The 18,786-nt window shown below is 36.4% G+C and overlaps 1 long non-coding RNA gene across 1 annotated transcript; it reads right to left on the reverse strand.

The window, feature by feature from the left end:
* Positions 1–8,111: 8,111 nt before the first annotated feature.
* On the reverse strand, positions 8,112–17,359 carry LOC132940128 (uncharacterized). Its single transcript, XR_009664062.1, has 3 exons — positions 17,236–17,359; positions 8,544–8,642; positions 8,112–8,459 (listed from the first exon to the last, which is right to left on the reverse strand). It is a non-coding gene; the product is annotated as an uncharacterized LOC132940128 (long non-coding RNA).
* Between the last annotated feature and the right edge of the window lie 1,427 nt (positions 17,360–18,786).

The following is an 18,786-nucleotide window of genomic DNA, read 5'->3' on the forward strand; positions in this document are numbered from 1 at the left end:
AGGTACCGGACTTGTTATAGATTACATAGAAATTAGAATTTGGATTTTTGGAATTTGTTTTATGACAATAATTCTGTTGTACACATAATAATATTCTTATTTCTTAGTATTGATAAACTTTTATAGATTTATGATTTTATAATTATATGTTATTACTTATTACTAATAACCAGAAATGGCCAAGTTTGAGAATATTTCATAGGTGGTATTCCTAATATTCGTATACTAATTTTTCATACATTTTTTGGTTTCTTCGAAATAAATTAATTTTTCCATCAGTGATTAAATGTGTTGTAAATGAAATGTCAAAATATTTAAGTATTATATTATGAAATATATTTTTAATAATAATAAAACTTGTTTACTTACCCATACGGTTATTATACATAGATCTTATTCGACTGATTACAATATTAACACAATAACACGCATTTTAATGCGTAAACGCAGTCGAGACTCGGCGAACGAAGTTATTTCTGTACAGACGTCATGGTTGAAGTATACAAGGTTATTGCATATATACCTCTTCTCAATCAAATATTTGATGATAAAAACAAAAATGGCAGCGTAAAGGGAGCCAATAATAATCAAGTATGTATGCGCGGGATTTTGAATTTGTTAGCTATTGTCAGCGTATTTTTGGCGATGAGAAAAATGTATATTTGTGTTATCCCTTTACGCAGCCATTTTGTTTCTCATGATAACAATCCAAGTCGATATGCAATAACCTGTATATTTCAATCTTGACAGACGTACAGTTATTGTAGTAAATATAAATAATAATATGTATCAACACTATTAACTATAAATAGTTTACAGTTCTCCTTAATATCATGAATTCATGATTCATATCTATGATAGGTATTGGCGTAATCGCATTATTGTGAATCCGTAAAATTACCTAGAAACGACACAAGCGGGCAACTTCTCAATTCCCAGTCGTGTTTAATTATTAATTTATTTATAAAAATTGTTTACATATAAGTATATAACAGAATTATCACTATATTAATATTATAGTGCTCATTAGTAAGTGGGTTGTAGACAGTTGATTATAATGCTGTCAAGTGTATTTTATTTTATATTTGAAAATAATGTCTTCAAAAAAAGTAAAATTAGGTGGCGCTGAATATAAAAAAGAGGTAAAATAAAACAATTAAAATTTAGAACAGTTAAAACGAAAAATTACGTTAGGTAAGTACTTATGTCTTATACGAATAATTATTATTAATTAATTATACTATTTAGCCACAATACATACCCCAAAATTTAATAATTTTATTTTTTTATGTTCAATTTTCCATAGTGATGTACTTTTAATATTTAATATATTACTATTAAAATTTTTTCGAAATTTTCAATTGTTTTCTACACATAAAAATTAATTTACATATTATTGACATAATTCAGCATTGTATTTTTTGCAGTTTAAGACGTTTTTATAAGTTTCAAGTACAAAACAACTATACATAACTTGGGGTTAGTAGGCGGCGAAATATGTGTGCCTCCGGTGGCATTACATCTTAACACGGCACTGCTAATAACTAACTTTATAATTATTAATTATATTATACCTACTGCTAAACATAAAATATCTATTGGATTTTGGAACCGAAAAAAACCAAAATAACCTCTAGATCAAAATATAGTTTTCGGTTTCGATTCCTAAAAAAATGTATTTAAGGGTTCCGTTCCGGTTTCGGTCCCAAAACCAGTCAATTTCGGTACGGTTCCAGTCCCTAAATTGTGGACTACCTGATGAAGGGAGAAAATCCGTTTATTTTGACAGACAACTAGTAAATATTATATAGGTTCGAAATGGACGTGCTCGCGTAATGGATCGAGGTTTTTATTATGAGGGACACCGTTTTGTGTGTTTTTCGTTTTTTTTACAACATATCATTTGAATCGACTGGAAAGACCTGAAGGGGGAGGGAGTAAATAATAATCAACAACAATGTCGAAAACGATAATTATACTATATTCAGTGTAAATGGTATTTATGAAAAACAAAGCAATAAATTATAAAATGTATTTATTTGAATATTTTTCCACATGCCGCATGTTTGTCATCATTATATTATTATTATTTTAAATTCTGAGCGAAGCGATGAATGTATTGATTTTACAATGATGTGTGTTTCTTTTTTTCTTCAACAGTAACTTTTCTGATAGGAAAGTAAATCTACTTTGAGGGGTCAAAAGTAAATATTTCTCAGTAATTTTCAAACGCGACGTGAAAAACAAAAGAAAAATTAAGGGAAAACGGGAATTTTTACGCAAAACTATTTTCGAAAAAATCGATTTTTATTTTTGGTGCAACTCTAAAACAAATGACCGTAGGTACATGGAATTTTGACTGAATGTTTATATTAGCATTTTCTATACACCATAAACATTTTCCAAATAGTTTGACTTATTTTGAGTTGATACGAACATTTTCAGTTTCCATTTTTTTTAGTTTTTTTTTCTATAAATATCAATAAATTTTTATCTGTTGGGTTAAAAAGCTTGAAAATTTAATAGAAGGCTCCTAGGTGATTGTTTCAAAGGCAGATAAAAAAATTAAAAATCCTTAGTCACTGTTTTTATTTATAAGCATTTAAAGTTCAAATCTTGACAAAATACGAAAAAATCACAAAAATTAGCAAATTATTTGAGTTGAGAATTCATAAGAATTTTTCTTCTTAAATCAAAGATTTGAAAATGTAATACAAGATTATCCATAAGTTTGTCTACCTTTATCAAAAAAAAAATGTCTACAAGAAAGTCAAATTAAATTTTTATGAGCGTTTGAAATTTATATTTTTACAACATTTGATATTTTTAAATTTCACTGAATGTTTATATTAGCATTTTCTATACATGATAACATTTTGAAAATAATTTGACTCTTTTTGAGCTGTTTTCGGACATTGTCAGTTTTCAATTTTTTTAGTTGTTTTTTCTTTAAATATTAATAAAATTTTATTTGTTGGGTAAAAAACCGTGAAAATTTAATATAAGGCTCCTGTTATATCGTTTTAATAGCAGTTGAAAAATATTAAAGATACATTGGCACAATTTTTTTTTATAAGCATTTAAAGTTCAAATGTTGACAACATTTATCAAATTTATAATTTATTAATTATTTTGTAGTTAAAAATGTATAAAATGTTTAACTTTTATGGCTAAGGATTGAACACTTAAAACAAGGCTCCACGTAAATAGGTTATATATAAATTACTTTATTCACAATAATATCATCAAATATACTTGGTAAAATCATAGGCTGACTGACCGTTTTCGCTCAGAATCGTTTTTCTTATACAATGTATATCATTGAATTCAAATTTAACACCATCCATTACAGTGACCCACTTGTAACATACTGTACAGCAGAGTGACATCCACTTACCCACCTTTTTTAAATTTTAAGTTTAAGATGTTATTTTAATATAAGAACATAAGTCACTCATATAAGATACTGTAAGAGGTAAAACTATTATAATCTTGATGTACCTACTTTTTTAATTATTTTGTTTTTCAAACACATTTGGAGGAAAGAGGTTTGTTCAGATAGGTCGCTTTTAAATATTATATTTTTGTATGTTTTGTCACGTCTCGTTTGAAATTCCTGAGGATCGTCGTACATGGAACCTCCTCTATAGTATGACGTTTGGTGACAATGGTCCGTCAGACGATTGTGTGGTGACAGGTGACAGTTTAACTGTTCGTTTTGGAAATTTTTTTTTTTGTTATTGTTAGATCGAATGTTTTTCCTTTGACGCGTTTTCATGATTGTAAAAAAAAACCTCTTAACCGTCTTGTGCGGTTTATAATACACAAAGAAAACGTTATCCACGTAAAATAATTTTCGTCGTGCATACGTATTATGTTTCACAAAATTGTATACTATTACCTGCACTATACGTTTATTGTATATAATATAATGTATACATGTATATTGTACACCTAACAATTTACATGCTTCTACCGCTATTACAATCGGCGTATACCCACCTAAAACCTGTTATATTATTATACTTTAGTTATTACGCGATGTGCTTGTGTACAACAGTAAACGATTTCTACTCCAACTTTATGAGTGCACGGCAGAGGGTCGTAATTTTATTATTTTTTTTTTTTTTTTTAATACTTATTCGTGTTTCCATATTATACGGGTAAGTACGGGTACACCTTGGTGTGTTTCAAAGTCGATAATATTGACCGCGTAATAACATATTATACGCACGTGTAGGTCGTCGGCTGGGCGGCACACTCGAGTGAAGTGTGTGTAGTTGTACGTATAATATTTTTCCGCTTTTATTCGAATTCACACAAAATAATAATATAGGCACGCTAAAAAAGGACATTTTTCAAATCGATAGGAACGATGCGGTTTTCTGAAAATCGATTCCCGACTACCGGTGCAGCAGTTAGCGTGCATCATGTGACCTTTTTTAAAAACGATTTCGTAATTAACATTTTTATCGAGTTTGACGATTCTCCGACCGTTGAGCAATCAGTGGAGTATCTATGGGGAGGGAATTTGGGAGATCAATCCCTCCCTTGGTCTTTTTTTTGCTATTATTTTAGAAAATAAGTATATATATCTAGACACTAAATCGTGTTTAGTATTTACTATATTAATGTATTTTTTAGCTTTGTAAATAAAGAAAAAAATCAGTTAAAAAGTAATTGATAGACTATTATTACACCACTGAAACTTCTCTATGTCGAGTTCGTGCAGAACATAATATTATTATATGGAATGGTCTAGCACAGCGTTTTTGAAACTGTGTTCCACGAAACCCTAGGATTTCGCGGAGATCACTTTAGAGTTTCTCGAAACTCGTTAAAATCAAAATTTAGAAGTCCCGTTTGTCTGTTATCTTTTCTTAAAATTACGTTAAAATGACTATTAAAACAAAGTAGGGGTTACATGATAAAAGTGGACGTAAGAAACACTGGCAACACTGGTCTAGGATATTCCACCACGTAATCAGGCGATCAACGTTCTTATCTGTTTGGAAAAACAACATTCGTATTTTCTTCATATTTTTTTATTATAAGTGCAAACTATGAAAATATAAGTACGTAAGTCTGAAGTTAGTATTTTGAATTTATCAAATGAACATTAATAATTTATATTGTTAGATGTTCTAATTAATAATTATTATAGTAAAATTAAATATGTATGATACTATTATTTTTGTACTAAATGTATTATCGTATTAGTGGACATTGGTGGTGATAGTAGGTGAACATTATTATAATTAATTGAATCTAAACTCAAAGAATATTTTTTGAATGTAAATGTTATTCACTAAAAATAATGACTAATTATTGGTATTCAATGTAGAATTGATGGTGTTTAAAGTGTAAACCGTACCGCATTTAGTGAGAAAATTTTGGAAACCTCAAAGGGGGCCCCCACTTTTACGTGTGCTATTCAATGGCTCATCCCCTCCCTATAACAATTCTTAAATACGCCGCTGCGATTAATATTACAATCATTCCACTTTACCTATATTCCAATGTCATAATAAAACAATATACACGTAAGAATATAGTGTATGCTAAATCCAAAACATTTTTTTTTTTTAGGGAGGGGGGGGGTTCAAGAAGCAGCGACGCGGCGTGTTTTTCTGCGTCTTATATTGGCCCTGCCATAAAATATACATACACGCTCTTGGGCGATGCATAAAAGTTAAAATATATTATGTATGGAGGTAAAAACTATTAATGTTTATTTATTATTTATAGATATGTAGTATATTATTATAGTATACATATTGCATAGTAAACCTCTTTCCAACTTACAGCTTTTCAGTTTTTTTTAATTCATTAAAAATATATAACCGTTGTAACCTTTGACGCCGTACACGCATGCAATACAAGTATTTACAATTGTGAAGAAAAAGCGGCTTACCGATGTACAAAAATTGGCCTGCTTAAATGTTGGCACCCTTATTACAAAACTTAAATGGCGCCACTGGCTAAATCGCAAAATTAAGTTTACCGCCGCGTAATGTAGACGTAACGAGTAAAAAATAATCTATTATATTATTATTATATACTTAGACTCAGCGTTTTCCAACTCGTGACTGACAAGTTCAATTTTCGTACGGAAAACTTAAAAAAAGACCTCCGTCAACTTGTTTCATAACAACAATAATAATAAGACGCCTAACCGCGACAAACTTACGCCCAGTCACATCCGCCCAAATGTTTCACGTTGCAATCGCATAAAAAAAAAGTCCCCTTAAGGCTTAGGCGTGCTTCACTTAGACTGTGCGCGTTCAGACCATTTGGATGTATATAATAATAATAATAATAATAATAATAATTCACTGCCATGCCTAAAATACATCCTCTTACAGGGCCATTTACCAAACATGCTCACCCCGTTTTTTCTTCAATAATGATATTATATACAAAATCTAATTATTTGAATTTTTAAATAGCTATACTTAAAGACCATATTTTCGAATTCTTGAGATTTTTTGTGCTACTTAAGGAGTGTTCTAAACTCCTGTAGAGTTAGAAACTGGAGTAACCCCTTTGCTACTGTAAATTATTTAGTGAATAGAATTTCTGAAAATTTTGAAGTATCATAATCAAGATTCAAACGACTAAAAATTTTTTGAGTTTTTGATTTTGCGTGCTAAGAATAATAAGTCCGTGTGCTCCTTGATAATAATTTTGGAAGATATAGTTGCTAAGGTTAATAATTAATATTAATCTATCTCAACATTTATTACTTATAATTTGTAAAAATGGTCCATGTATAATAGATACTTGTACATATAGTACCATACCTCCTACGCAGCACAATATTACATTTCTTTTATATTTCTGCAGTAAATTCATTTTTAACTCAACTTTTAAGGACAATTATTATAGTTTACCTAAACATGTTAATAACTGATAAACGATTCGTTCGAATTTTGAATTAGGTACCTTCATAAAAATGTTCGAAAGAATTACCCACCAAATAATTTACAGTAAAAATGGAAGGGGGGAGGTCTCATTTGAAAAACAGACGTTTGTTTCACCAGAGAACACTCCTTGAGTAGTAAAAATCTTGGTGATTTGATTTGAAAATATGATCTTTGAGTACCTATACATTGTTGAAAATTCCAAAAATCAGAATATTGTAATAAATTCATAAGGTACCTAACGAAGAAAAAAATGGGGGTGAACACGCTCAGTATGAATCACACCCCGTATATAATAATAATATTATGTATAATATACGGTTGTGTTTCGCAACGGTCGACAATCGCATTTCGAAACGTATTACCCGCCGGAATGGATTTTTTTTTGTCCGCTCCGAGAGGAAAACGGACTGACGGAACGGGTTAACGCGAATTTCATTTATTTTTCACGCTATGTTTTTCGCGCGCGACGATTATATTCGCAGGGGACGCGATGCGCGTAAAACTTTTGGCACGGTTGCAGCTGGTATTCTATTATTATATTAATATTATATATTATTATTATTTAGTGTACACTTTAAACTGCGTATATATATACACACACACAATATATATATTAAATTATATTAAATATGTGTAGGTACACACTATATACACGCGTAAACAATGTAATTACACGCGTCTCTTGTCATGCGCGTTGTCCGGTTTTCGCGAATTGTATTGTATTATTATATATTATTATTATATTTTCCACGCAACCCCTTTTGTTGTTTTTCTTACGGATACACTTTCGTCGACACAATAAACGTAACAAAAAAATTGTTCCATTTATTGTTTTAGTCTCCATTGAGTGGGCTCGGATATGATTTATACGCGAAAATCGTTGACTTGGACGAAAAGCGTGGACACAAAATTTGCACAGAATTTCGCTTTATTGAATCCCAGCAAATAATATGAGTATTTAAACATTAATAATTCGATTACTGAAGAAAATGACTACGTCGCAGTATGTATTTAATCGAAAGCAATCGATTGAATATGGTCTTAAATAATACCGTAATATTCAAGTGATAATACCATTTTGTTTTATGTGTGTACTGCATGAAATACCTTATATTTCTGTAACAGTTATTCTTTAAATTACCAACTTCTATTAAATATACCAAATATATAGAAGCTTCTAAAATATATGAATAGCAATATCAAAAATTATTATTTAATATTTAACAGTGACTTAAATGTATAATATAATACAAATAATAAAATTGTTTTGAACATAATTAACAACATATCATAACATATATATACTATACAAACAATGATGATAATTTTTATCAATTGTTTCAAACATTGCCTAAACATTTTTCAACTTTGTCACCAAACTAAATTAAACAACTATTATATTAAAATGATTTTTAAATTCCGTAGCCTGTTATATTCAGTTAATTAATTCTATGAATTACCGTCACTCGAATCACTCGATGGTGTATATTCAATCAGGTCTAACAAAAACAACTCTTGTTGAACAATTTACATCTAAATTAAAAAAAATAATAATAATAATAATAATAAACTAAAATCCTATTGATGAGATATCATCAGTATTAATATATATTTTACCTGTCCGAACTCTGTCTAATTAAGCATTCCTGAGCATTCAAAACTCTAGTATGCTTATGTCGTTGTATCAATCATAATGTATATATATATTATTGTTACCTGTTTTAATACATAAACATTATTAGAATTAAAACTATTAACTATTAAACATTTATGTAATATGAAACAAAATTTAGTATTAAATCTTAGTCAGTAAGTTTGAGTAAACTAAAACAAGATGTAGCAAAATAGAAACTAGTTTAAGCTATAATATTATATTATAAGATGTAGGACTGTAGGAGTGGACAAAAGTTGGTTCTTCATAACTGACAGAACAGTGATAAAGTATATTAAAGTGTAATAAGTATTTTAATTGTATGAGTTTATTTAGTTTAATATTCAGAAGCAATTAATTATATTAATACCGAAATAAAATATCATGTAACGGGATAAAACGGAGTGCCCATTTAGGTGGCGCACTCTCGTGGCCCGTTACCCCACCGTCACCTGCAAAGACTACCGCGCGCTCGTGCGATTACAGAGTCGGCGAAACATCGGCGAACGCCCAAACCCAACCGCCCCGCACAGCCACAGATAGCGCCCATGCAGTACCCGATTTCCGGACGCCTGCCGCCCTCCGGGAAATCACTGATTAAATAAAAACCCCTCAACTTAAAACCAAAGTTGAAAGTAATCCAGAATCCAGACCAGTAGAGCTATCTCCCAGGATATTTTAAGTGGTTTTAGGTACGACCGGACCACCCAAAGAGACCAAAACCGCTACCATAACACCACCCCTATCGCTACGGCCAGACTTAACATAAGTATGGGCCAACGAGCACAGCAACAGCACCCTTCGTCCCCTTCGCTGAGTGCGGCGAGCTAGTAAACCGGCCGGTACTTTGTGACCGGTAGACACGGGAACTTCCGCCAAACAATAGAACAGCGCCTTGCCTCCAGTCTGCAGAAGCCGGCCGGTATTTAATGACCGGCAGATACGGTGATGCCACAGACTGTTCCCACCAACTAGTGACGTTCATCCGTCCAGTTGGCTACCCTGTCCGCTATCGTTGTTGAGAACGCCGAGCCATCGCCGCCGCCGTCCAACCCGTTACGCCCGTTTATCCGAGAACGCCGAGCCGTTGCCGCCGCCGTCCGGACCCAGTTGTACCGCTACCGTTATTGAGGACGTCGAGCCATCGCCGCCGCCGTCTGATCCAGTTGTGCCGCTAAGTTTATCCGAGAACGCCGAGCCGTTGCCGCCGCCGTCCGGACCCAGTTGTACCGCTACCGTTATTGAGGACGTCGAGCCATCGCCGTCGCCGTCTGATCCAGTTGTGCCGCTAAGTTCATCCGAGAACGCCGAGCCGTTGCCGCCGCCGTCCGGACCCAGTTGTGCCGATACCGTCATTGAGAACGTCGAGCCATCGCCGCCGTCGTCCAACCCGTTACGTAAGCCTATCCGAGAACGCCGAGCCGTTGCCGCCGTCGTCCAACCCGTTACGTAAGTCTATCCGAGAACGCCGAGCCGTTGCCGCCGCCGTCCGGACCCAGTTGTGCCGCTACCATTATTGAGAACGTCGAGCCATCGCCGCCGTCGTCCAACCCGTTACGTAGGTCTATCCGAGAACGCCGAGCCATCGCCGCCGTCGTCCAACCCGTTACGTAAGCCTATCCGAGAACGCCGAGCCGTTGCCGCCGTCGTCCAACCCGTTACGTAAGTCTATCCGAGAACGCCGAGCCGTTGCCGCCGCCGTCCGGACCCAGTTGTGCCGCTACCATTATTGAGAACGTCGAGCCATCGCCGCCGTCGTCCAACCCGTTACGTAGGTCTATCCGAGAACGCCGAGCCGTCGCCGCCGCCGTCACCCGACTGTACCCCGTTGTACCATCACGACCGGAGCAGTACGACATCCACGAGGCTGCCCCACAGACATATACCTCATACCAATCCACAGACCCACATCGTGAGTTCAATGTATGATTCCCACCACTAAATGTATTCCCAGATAAATCATTTGTATTTTTGTAAACTCTTTTAATATTGATCAGTAAAAGAAAATATTGTAAAAATTGGATCAAAAATATTGTTAAAATATTAGTTGATGAAAATAAACGAATTATTCAAGTATAACCTAAAAGACAACCGTCTGTTTTCATTACATTGGCGCCCAACTGCAGTGCTCGATTAGGAAGAAATTCCACTTCGACTTACGAGAAGAAAACTACATCGTTTTTAGAAGAAAAACTACTTCGTGTCAATTAAGAAGAAAACTACATCTCTAACAATGGCACCGAAGAAAAACATATCCGAAGAGGCTTTCAACGCGTTCAGAGCGGAAGTGGAGAGAAACGGTCAATATTTAGCTGACCAGCTGTTGCAGAAAATTTACAAGTTAGAAGAAAAGTGCAACAACCTAGAAGACGAGAGTAACCGGAAAATCGGAGAAGTTGTGGAAAACTACGAAAGGAAAATCGATTTGATTGAAGCTCAACTCCATGATATAAAACTGAAATATGAGAATAGCAGTAGACAACCAGTACATAATGACTGTAATAATAAAAAGGAACAAATACACAACACTGAGATATCGCGTCCGATATTCTATGGAAACAACCGCGATGGACACCCAATAGATTTTCTGTACCGACTGGAAGAATATTTTGCAGTAAAACAATCATACGTCGGTGAGAAAATAATTATTGTGGGTGATTGTTTAAAAGGAACCGCATCAAATTGGTTTTCTACCATCCGATTCCAACTCACCAATTATGATGATTTCAAGAAGGCGTTTATTGACGAATTTTGGTCCAGGGAAATACAAATCCAGGTATGGAGTCAATGTCTGAGTACAAAGCACATACCAAACAACACCAACTACCGTGAACATTTTGCCACGTGGGCAACCAAACTTCGACACTTAGAAGTACCACGATTGTCTGAGAACGAAATTGTAAAGCACATAGCAAGACACTACCCAGGATACCTCAGAGCAATATTGGTGTCACTACCCGAATGTACGATACTCACAGCCATGAAGATACTAGGTGAGGAAGAGCAAAGTGATCAACCCACGGAAAACAAAGCAAATAATCAAAAAACTAACCAAAACGAATCCAACAACAACAGCCATACTCAAAACAACAACAGTTGGAACAACCAGCGGAGTAATGGTTGGAGCAATATGCCACCACGCAATAACCGTTGGAACAACCAACCATACCGCAGCAATGACAAGCGAGGAGAGACCCAACAAAACAGCACACCACAAACGGAAAAAATCCAACAGGTGGCAACGAATAGTGAAGAGCAAGCAGGATCTAGTGGCAATGAACAACATGCAATCAACTCATTGAATACCACTAATCAATCAGTTAGTCCGTATATTCAATGTACAATAGAAGGGGAGGAAGTCACCCTACTCATCGACACTGGAGCGACAATCAGTGTACTGACGAAGGAGGTGGTAGATATTATCACTAACAAAAATCCAAAAAGCCCACAGCTTCCAGTGACCGGGATCCAAATCAGTAACGCGGTCGGAAAAAAGATATGCAAAGTATCAAAGCAGATTTTTTGTGAGTGCAAAATTGGGAACGAGTATATCCAAACCAATTTCATTCAAGTGGAGAATCTCAATGAAAAAGGGATAATTGGAGCTGATATATTGAAAAAATATGACGCTCAAATCAAATTCAAAGAACAAGTTATTCAATTCAAGATTGACCAGACCATACACAAAATACCGTTCGCCAACCAAAACCCAAGAGTGATCAGCGCCCAGGAGCACTTACTCAATGTAGAGATAAACGAAAATCCAGAAGAAGACCAAGTAGATCTTACCAGTGATGAGAAACAACAATTTATATCATTACTCGACAAATATGATGAAATATTTTCAGACAAACCAGGGAAAATTAAAACATTCCAGTGCCAGATACGAGTGAAGGCAGGGGACCCTATCCATCAAAAACAGTATCCCATACCAGTGTCCAGGATACCCAAAGTGGATGCAGAAATACAGAGAATGCTCAAATTAGAAATTATTGAAAAATCTACATCACCATGGTCATCACCGATTGTTTGCACAGAGAAGAAAAATGGCGACATCCGGCTCTGTCTTGATGCACGGAAAATCAACAAATTAGCCATATTAAACTACAGTCCAGAACTAAGGGAGAAATTCAAGGAACGGCACACAGTACAACAAGCCGACGAATATATTACCAAGCTGAAACAGCGACTAGATCGCCGAGCAGATCACAACTTAATCGAGCATAATCAATTGCGGTTCCGCAAATCCCACCAAGGGGAATATCAGGTCATTGTGCCGAAAGAACTCGTACCATCACTTGTCGTCGAGACGCACCAGATCTACGGACATTGCGGTACTTATAAAACATACAAACTGCTACAACAGAATCACCAATTCAAAAACATGTATCAAACGATCAAAAGGATCATCAAAACCTGTGATCTTTGTCAGCGGACCAAAATCAGCAACCGGATAGCCAGGGGACCGACACTGAGTCTGTTGCCAGAGAAGCCACTCGAAATGGTATCGGCAGACCTGATGGGACCACTACCCAGGGGACAAGGAGGGTGCCGATACATCCTAGCCATTTTGGACCTATTCTCTAAGTACGTTAAGCTATATCCACTAAAACGCGCAACAACGGACACTATAGTCAAGAGGATAGTGACGGATTACATACCAACGGTTGGACTGTTCCAGAAGATTCTCACGGACAATGGAACGCAGTTTACAAGCCATAAGTGGAGTAGGATCATGGAAGGATTAAAAGTCAAAATTGTACATACCACTGGATACCACCCTGAAAGTAACCCGGTGGAGCGAACGAACCGAGAAATTGGTAGGTTACTACGAACATATTGTCACAAACAGCATACCAACTGGTTGCGATGGTTGAACAATATTGAATTTTGGATTAACCACACCACTCACTCATCCACCGGCTACACACCTCAATATGTGATGTTTGGACAAAACACCCAACTGCCCATCACCAAACTCGTCACTTTCCCACCATACAAAGATGATCAACCTGTCCCGGATGTCATTCAGATCGTGATCAAGAAGACTCAGAAACAGGCACAATTGCGAAACAGATTAAAGGACAAAGGCAAAACTTTTCCGAAATACGAAGTCGGAATGAAAGTACTAGTCAAGGAACACCGGCTATCGTCAGCTGAGTACCACGAGACGCATAAGTTATTCTTATTGTACCACGGGCCCTATCAGATCCACGAAGTACACCAAAACAATACGGTAACCATACGTACTCAGAGTGGAACCCAACGCACATACAACTTAAAAAATATCAAACTGTACCACGAAGTGGGACTGCCCGATGGGGTACCAGTTGAACATTAACAATTATACAATAAAAAAAAAAAAAAAAAAAAAAAAAAAAAAAAAAACAAAGTAAAAAAAAAAAAAAAAAGAAAAAAAAAAAAAAAACTGTGGCTAACTACTTTATGTTCTGTTTGTGATACTAACCAATCAAATTATGAAATTAACACCTTTCCCCTTAGGAAAATAAAATGGAGATGTTCATCCGGATTCCCCTGGGAAAACTCCGACCCATCAATAAGTTAGAAGTTACCCACATTGACCAACACCTCAATGGGGAACAAAAGAAAAGGGTAGCGAAGTTTTATCGGGAAGAAGCAGCCAAGAGAACTAAATATACCCTCGAACCCACCTGGACGATGCCGGAGACAATATTAGCAGTCAGGAACCCAACCGTCATCGAGGTCAAACCTGCCAATACCGAGGCAGAATTGGTGATCACCTCACCCACCAGCACAATCGTCACGGATAGCTATGAACTTGAACCCGAAGACACCATCAAGATAACCACGTCTCCCCTACCCGAGAGTGACCACCTACCCGAGAGTGACGGCGAACTCGAAAGGAACAGCGAACCAGAGAACAGCAGCCCGGGAGGTGAGAGCCCAGAAACCGAGCATCTAAAGAATACAGTGCAAACGATGTGGAATAGGGATCAAGGAGCCTATAGTAAGCTCAAGGAGACAGTATTCACAGCAAAGAAATTCATGAAAGAGTTCGAAGGAATGTCCAAGACCCAGCTCAAAATACAGATGTACAAAGAAAAGACAAGACAGATAAAATCGTTAAAACAACAACATCGGCAATGAAGAAACCCACCACATCTAAAGTTTTTAGTTTTACAGAATAACTCGTATCTCACTATTCATGTAAAACTAAAAAAGGGGACTATGTAACGGGATAAAACGGAGTGCCCATTTAGGTGGCGCACTCTCGTGGCCCGTTACCCCACCGTCACCTGCAAAGACTACCGCGCGCTCGTGCGATTACAGAGTCGGCGAAACATCGGCGAACGCCCAAACCCAACCGCCCCGCACAGCCACAGATAGCGCCCATGCAGTACCCGATTTCCGGACGCCTGCCGCCCTCCGGGAAATCACTGATTAAATAAAAACCCCTCAACTTAAAACCAAAGTTGAAAGTAATCCAGAATCCAGACCAGTAGAGCTATCTCCCAGGATATTTTAAGTGGTTTTAGGTACGACCGGACCACCCAAAGAGACCAAAACCGCTACCATAACACCACCCCTATCGCTACGGCCAGACTTAACATAAGTATGGGCCAACGAGCACAGCAACAGCACCCTTCGTCCCCTTCGCTGAGTGCGGCGAGCTAGTAAACCGGCCGGTACTTTGTGACCGGTAGACACGGGAACTTCCGCCAAACAATAGAACAGCGCCTTGCCTCCAGTCTGCAGAAGCCGGCCGGTATTTAATGACCGGCAGATACGGTGATGCCACAGACTGTTCCCACCAACTAGTGACGTTCATCCGTCCAGTTGGCTACCCTGTCCGCTATCGTTGTTGAGAACGCCGAGCCATCGCCGCCGCCGTCCAACCCGTTACGCCCGTTTATCCGAGAACGCCGAGCCGTTGCCGCCGCCGTCCGGACCCAGTTGTACCGCTACCGTTATTGAGGACGTCGAGCCATCGCCGCCGCCGTCTGATCCAGTTGTGCCGCTAAGTTTATCCGAGAACGCCGAGCCGTTGCCGCCGCCGTCCGGACCCAGTTGTACCGCTACCGTTATTGAGGACGTCGAGCCATCGCCGTCGCCGTCTGATCCAGTTGTGCCGCTAAGTTCATCCGAGAACGCCGAGCCGTTGCCGCCGCCGTCCGGACCCAGTTGTGCCGATACCGTCATTGAGAACGTCGAGCCATCGCCGCCGTCGTCCAACCCGTTACGTAAGCCTATCCGAGAACGCCGAGCCGTTGCCGCCGTCGTCCAACCCGTTACGTAAGTCTATCCGAGAACGCCGAGCCGTTGCCGCCGCCGTCCGGACCCAGTTGTGCCGCTACCATTATTGAGAACGTCGAGCCATCGCCGCCGTCGTCCAACCCGTTACGTAGGTCTATCCGAGAACGCCGAGCCATCGCCGCCGTCGTCCAACCCGTTACGTAAGCCTATCCGAGAACGCCGAGCCGTTGCCGCCGTCGTCCAACCCGTTACGTAAGTCTATCCGAGAACGCCGAGCCGTTGCCGCCGCCGTCCGGACCCAGTTGTGCCGCTACCATTATTGAGAACGTCGAGCCATCGCCGCCGTCGTCCAACCCGTTACGTAGGTCTATCCGAGAACGCCGAGCCGTCGCCGCCGCCGTCACCCGACTGTACCCCGTTGTACCATCACGACCGGAGCAGTACGACATCCACGAGGCTGCCCCACAGACATATACCTCATACCAATCCACAGACCCACATCGTGAGTTCAATGTATGATTCCCACCACTAAATGTATTCCCAGATAAATCATTTGTATTTTTGTAAACTCTTTTAATATTGATCAGTAAAAGAAAATATTGTAAAAATTGGATCAAAAATATTGTTAAAATATTAGTTGATGAAAATAAACGAATTATTCAAGTATAACCTAAAAGACAACCGTCTGTTTTCATTACAATCAAAATGTGTGTACGTTAAAAACTTAAAACATATTATATAGTTTTTATTTTTAAATGTCAATATGATATCATGCAAATATAGTTTAAACATTTTAATATTTTACAATCTTAATTAGGTTTATTTTATTATGCTCAGTGAAAAAAGAAAAATGACATGAGGTTCACATGTTTAGAAAAGATAATATTCATTGATATAACTCTACAATAGTAGAGGGTATCCACACTGGTGGGTCCCCCTCATCACGCCATTTCATGTTTTGTACCTAAATCAAAATGCTATCAAATTTACTTATTGTTTTTTATATTATAAATATTACAGATTGTAAATATCCTATCTAATAAAAAAAAAACTCTAAAATAGGTTAACAAATAAATAAAATATATATACCTTAGTAACTACTTAACCGTGTAATTTTTATGTTAACGTGTTCACTAATAAAACAAAATTTTGAACGTCGGTTTTTTTTTAGAAGAATATTAGACACGTCCTATTAATATAAAATTAAGAACTGTACCTATATAGATTTGACCAATTGGCCTGATAATTTAAAATGACGCCCTATTCGTTTAGATTTTATAGTGAGTTTGCGATACTTGATTAATTGTATTAAGTGTTATTAATCCCGTTTGAGGACTAGTCCTAACATCGATTTAATTACACTATAAATAATTATAGTGACATTATCCAAGCCAAAATATATATAAATATTAAAATACTTACAATACTCAAAATGCAATATTATTATCCGTAGATAGGTATCATAGAAAACGTGCACGGAATGGCAATAATATTATACAAAAAATGTTTTCAGTCGTCAACATCAGCTGTGATGTGAAAGAATGTGTGTTGGCTAACGAGACATAGTATTGTGGTGAGGGTTTTATCTTATCTCTTTTAGTGTCTAAAAAAATGTTATGTTTTATGAAATTATAACACGTTTAATATATTTTATATAGCGATTGGAATACTCTAATAACATGCACTTGTCTCGAAGTGGGGCACTTCTATATATTATAAAATCGTATAAATTGACTGACGTGAGTACAGATAAATATTATGTACAGGCACCTAATACATAATCGTGTCAGTACAATCTAATTTACTTATAGTTTTATTAGACTGGATACCGACACATTAGGGCCATGCATTTTAATAAATGCCATTCGTATTGCGTATACCTACTGTGTAGATTCTAATTGTGGTATCCAAGTTTGAATAAAAATGGTACCCTCGCATATTATTCTATATTTTATAACATAGGTTTTGCATTTATTTACATGTTTTAAATAATTTGTTACGCCATTTTTGTTTTTAGTATTTTCAACATAGTGCCCATTATAGCAGTACCACCTACCTATTAAGAAGACAAAAAAATAACAAAGAATGACTGTGTAATATTTTATTATTATAATAATATACTCTACAATTTAATTATAAGGGACTGTTAATTATACGGGCTCCTAAAAAATAATATATGTTTGTACATTTTATTGTATATTTTAAATTGTAATTCATTACCCAAGCTTTTTTTTTAACGCATTTATGTTTTTTAATATTTAATCGTTACATTTTCCAGACATTCATATTCACTATAATAAAAAAATATACACAAAAAAACGTATAATACGTCGATACGATATAGCTTTTATAGGTAGTAAAATTGTTTTATTGGTTTATTTGGTTGGAAAAAAATAAACAATAGGTCTTATCAAGAATGTAATAAATATTCCGTGGAATAATAATAATAATAATAATAATTAGTGACAAACATGAATTTTATTGTTTTACATTGCTCGCATTACATTAGTATAATACTATTATAATAATATTATACATACATTCATTTAGGTATTTCATATTATACGATAAACCTATGAGCTATGAGATACCGGAATTTTAGACCCCATGACAGCAATGTAGCAATTTTGCCTGTACAGTGCGCCGTGCATCATAATATATTATTACTGTTTAGATTCACAAATATCATTCCTATGTCAATATGACATATACCTGGCGAAAAAAAACCGACCCACGACAGAGATGTCCTTGCTAAGTATTATTAAGACATAACTATAATTTTGAGACTTTGTTCGAGCTAAACAAATAGGTCTAAACGAGAATAAAACAAGTTTGGACGAATTCTAGTTTACTCCCAAAAGTATACCTATAGGCTATAATATATTAAACTACTGATAAGTGATTAGGTATAATTTTTGATAATTTTAATATTGCTATTTTTCATAACATTTGATCAAATATAAAGTATTTTGT

Source organism: Metopolophium dirhodum, chromosome 3 (assembly GCF_019925205.1).
Source record: "Metopolophium dirhodum isolate CAU chromosome 3, ASM1992520v1, whole genome shotgun sequence".
NCBI lineage: Eukaryota > Metazoa > Arthropoda > Insecta > Hemiptera > Aphididae > Metopolophium > Metopolophium dirhodum.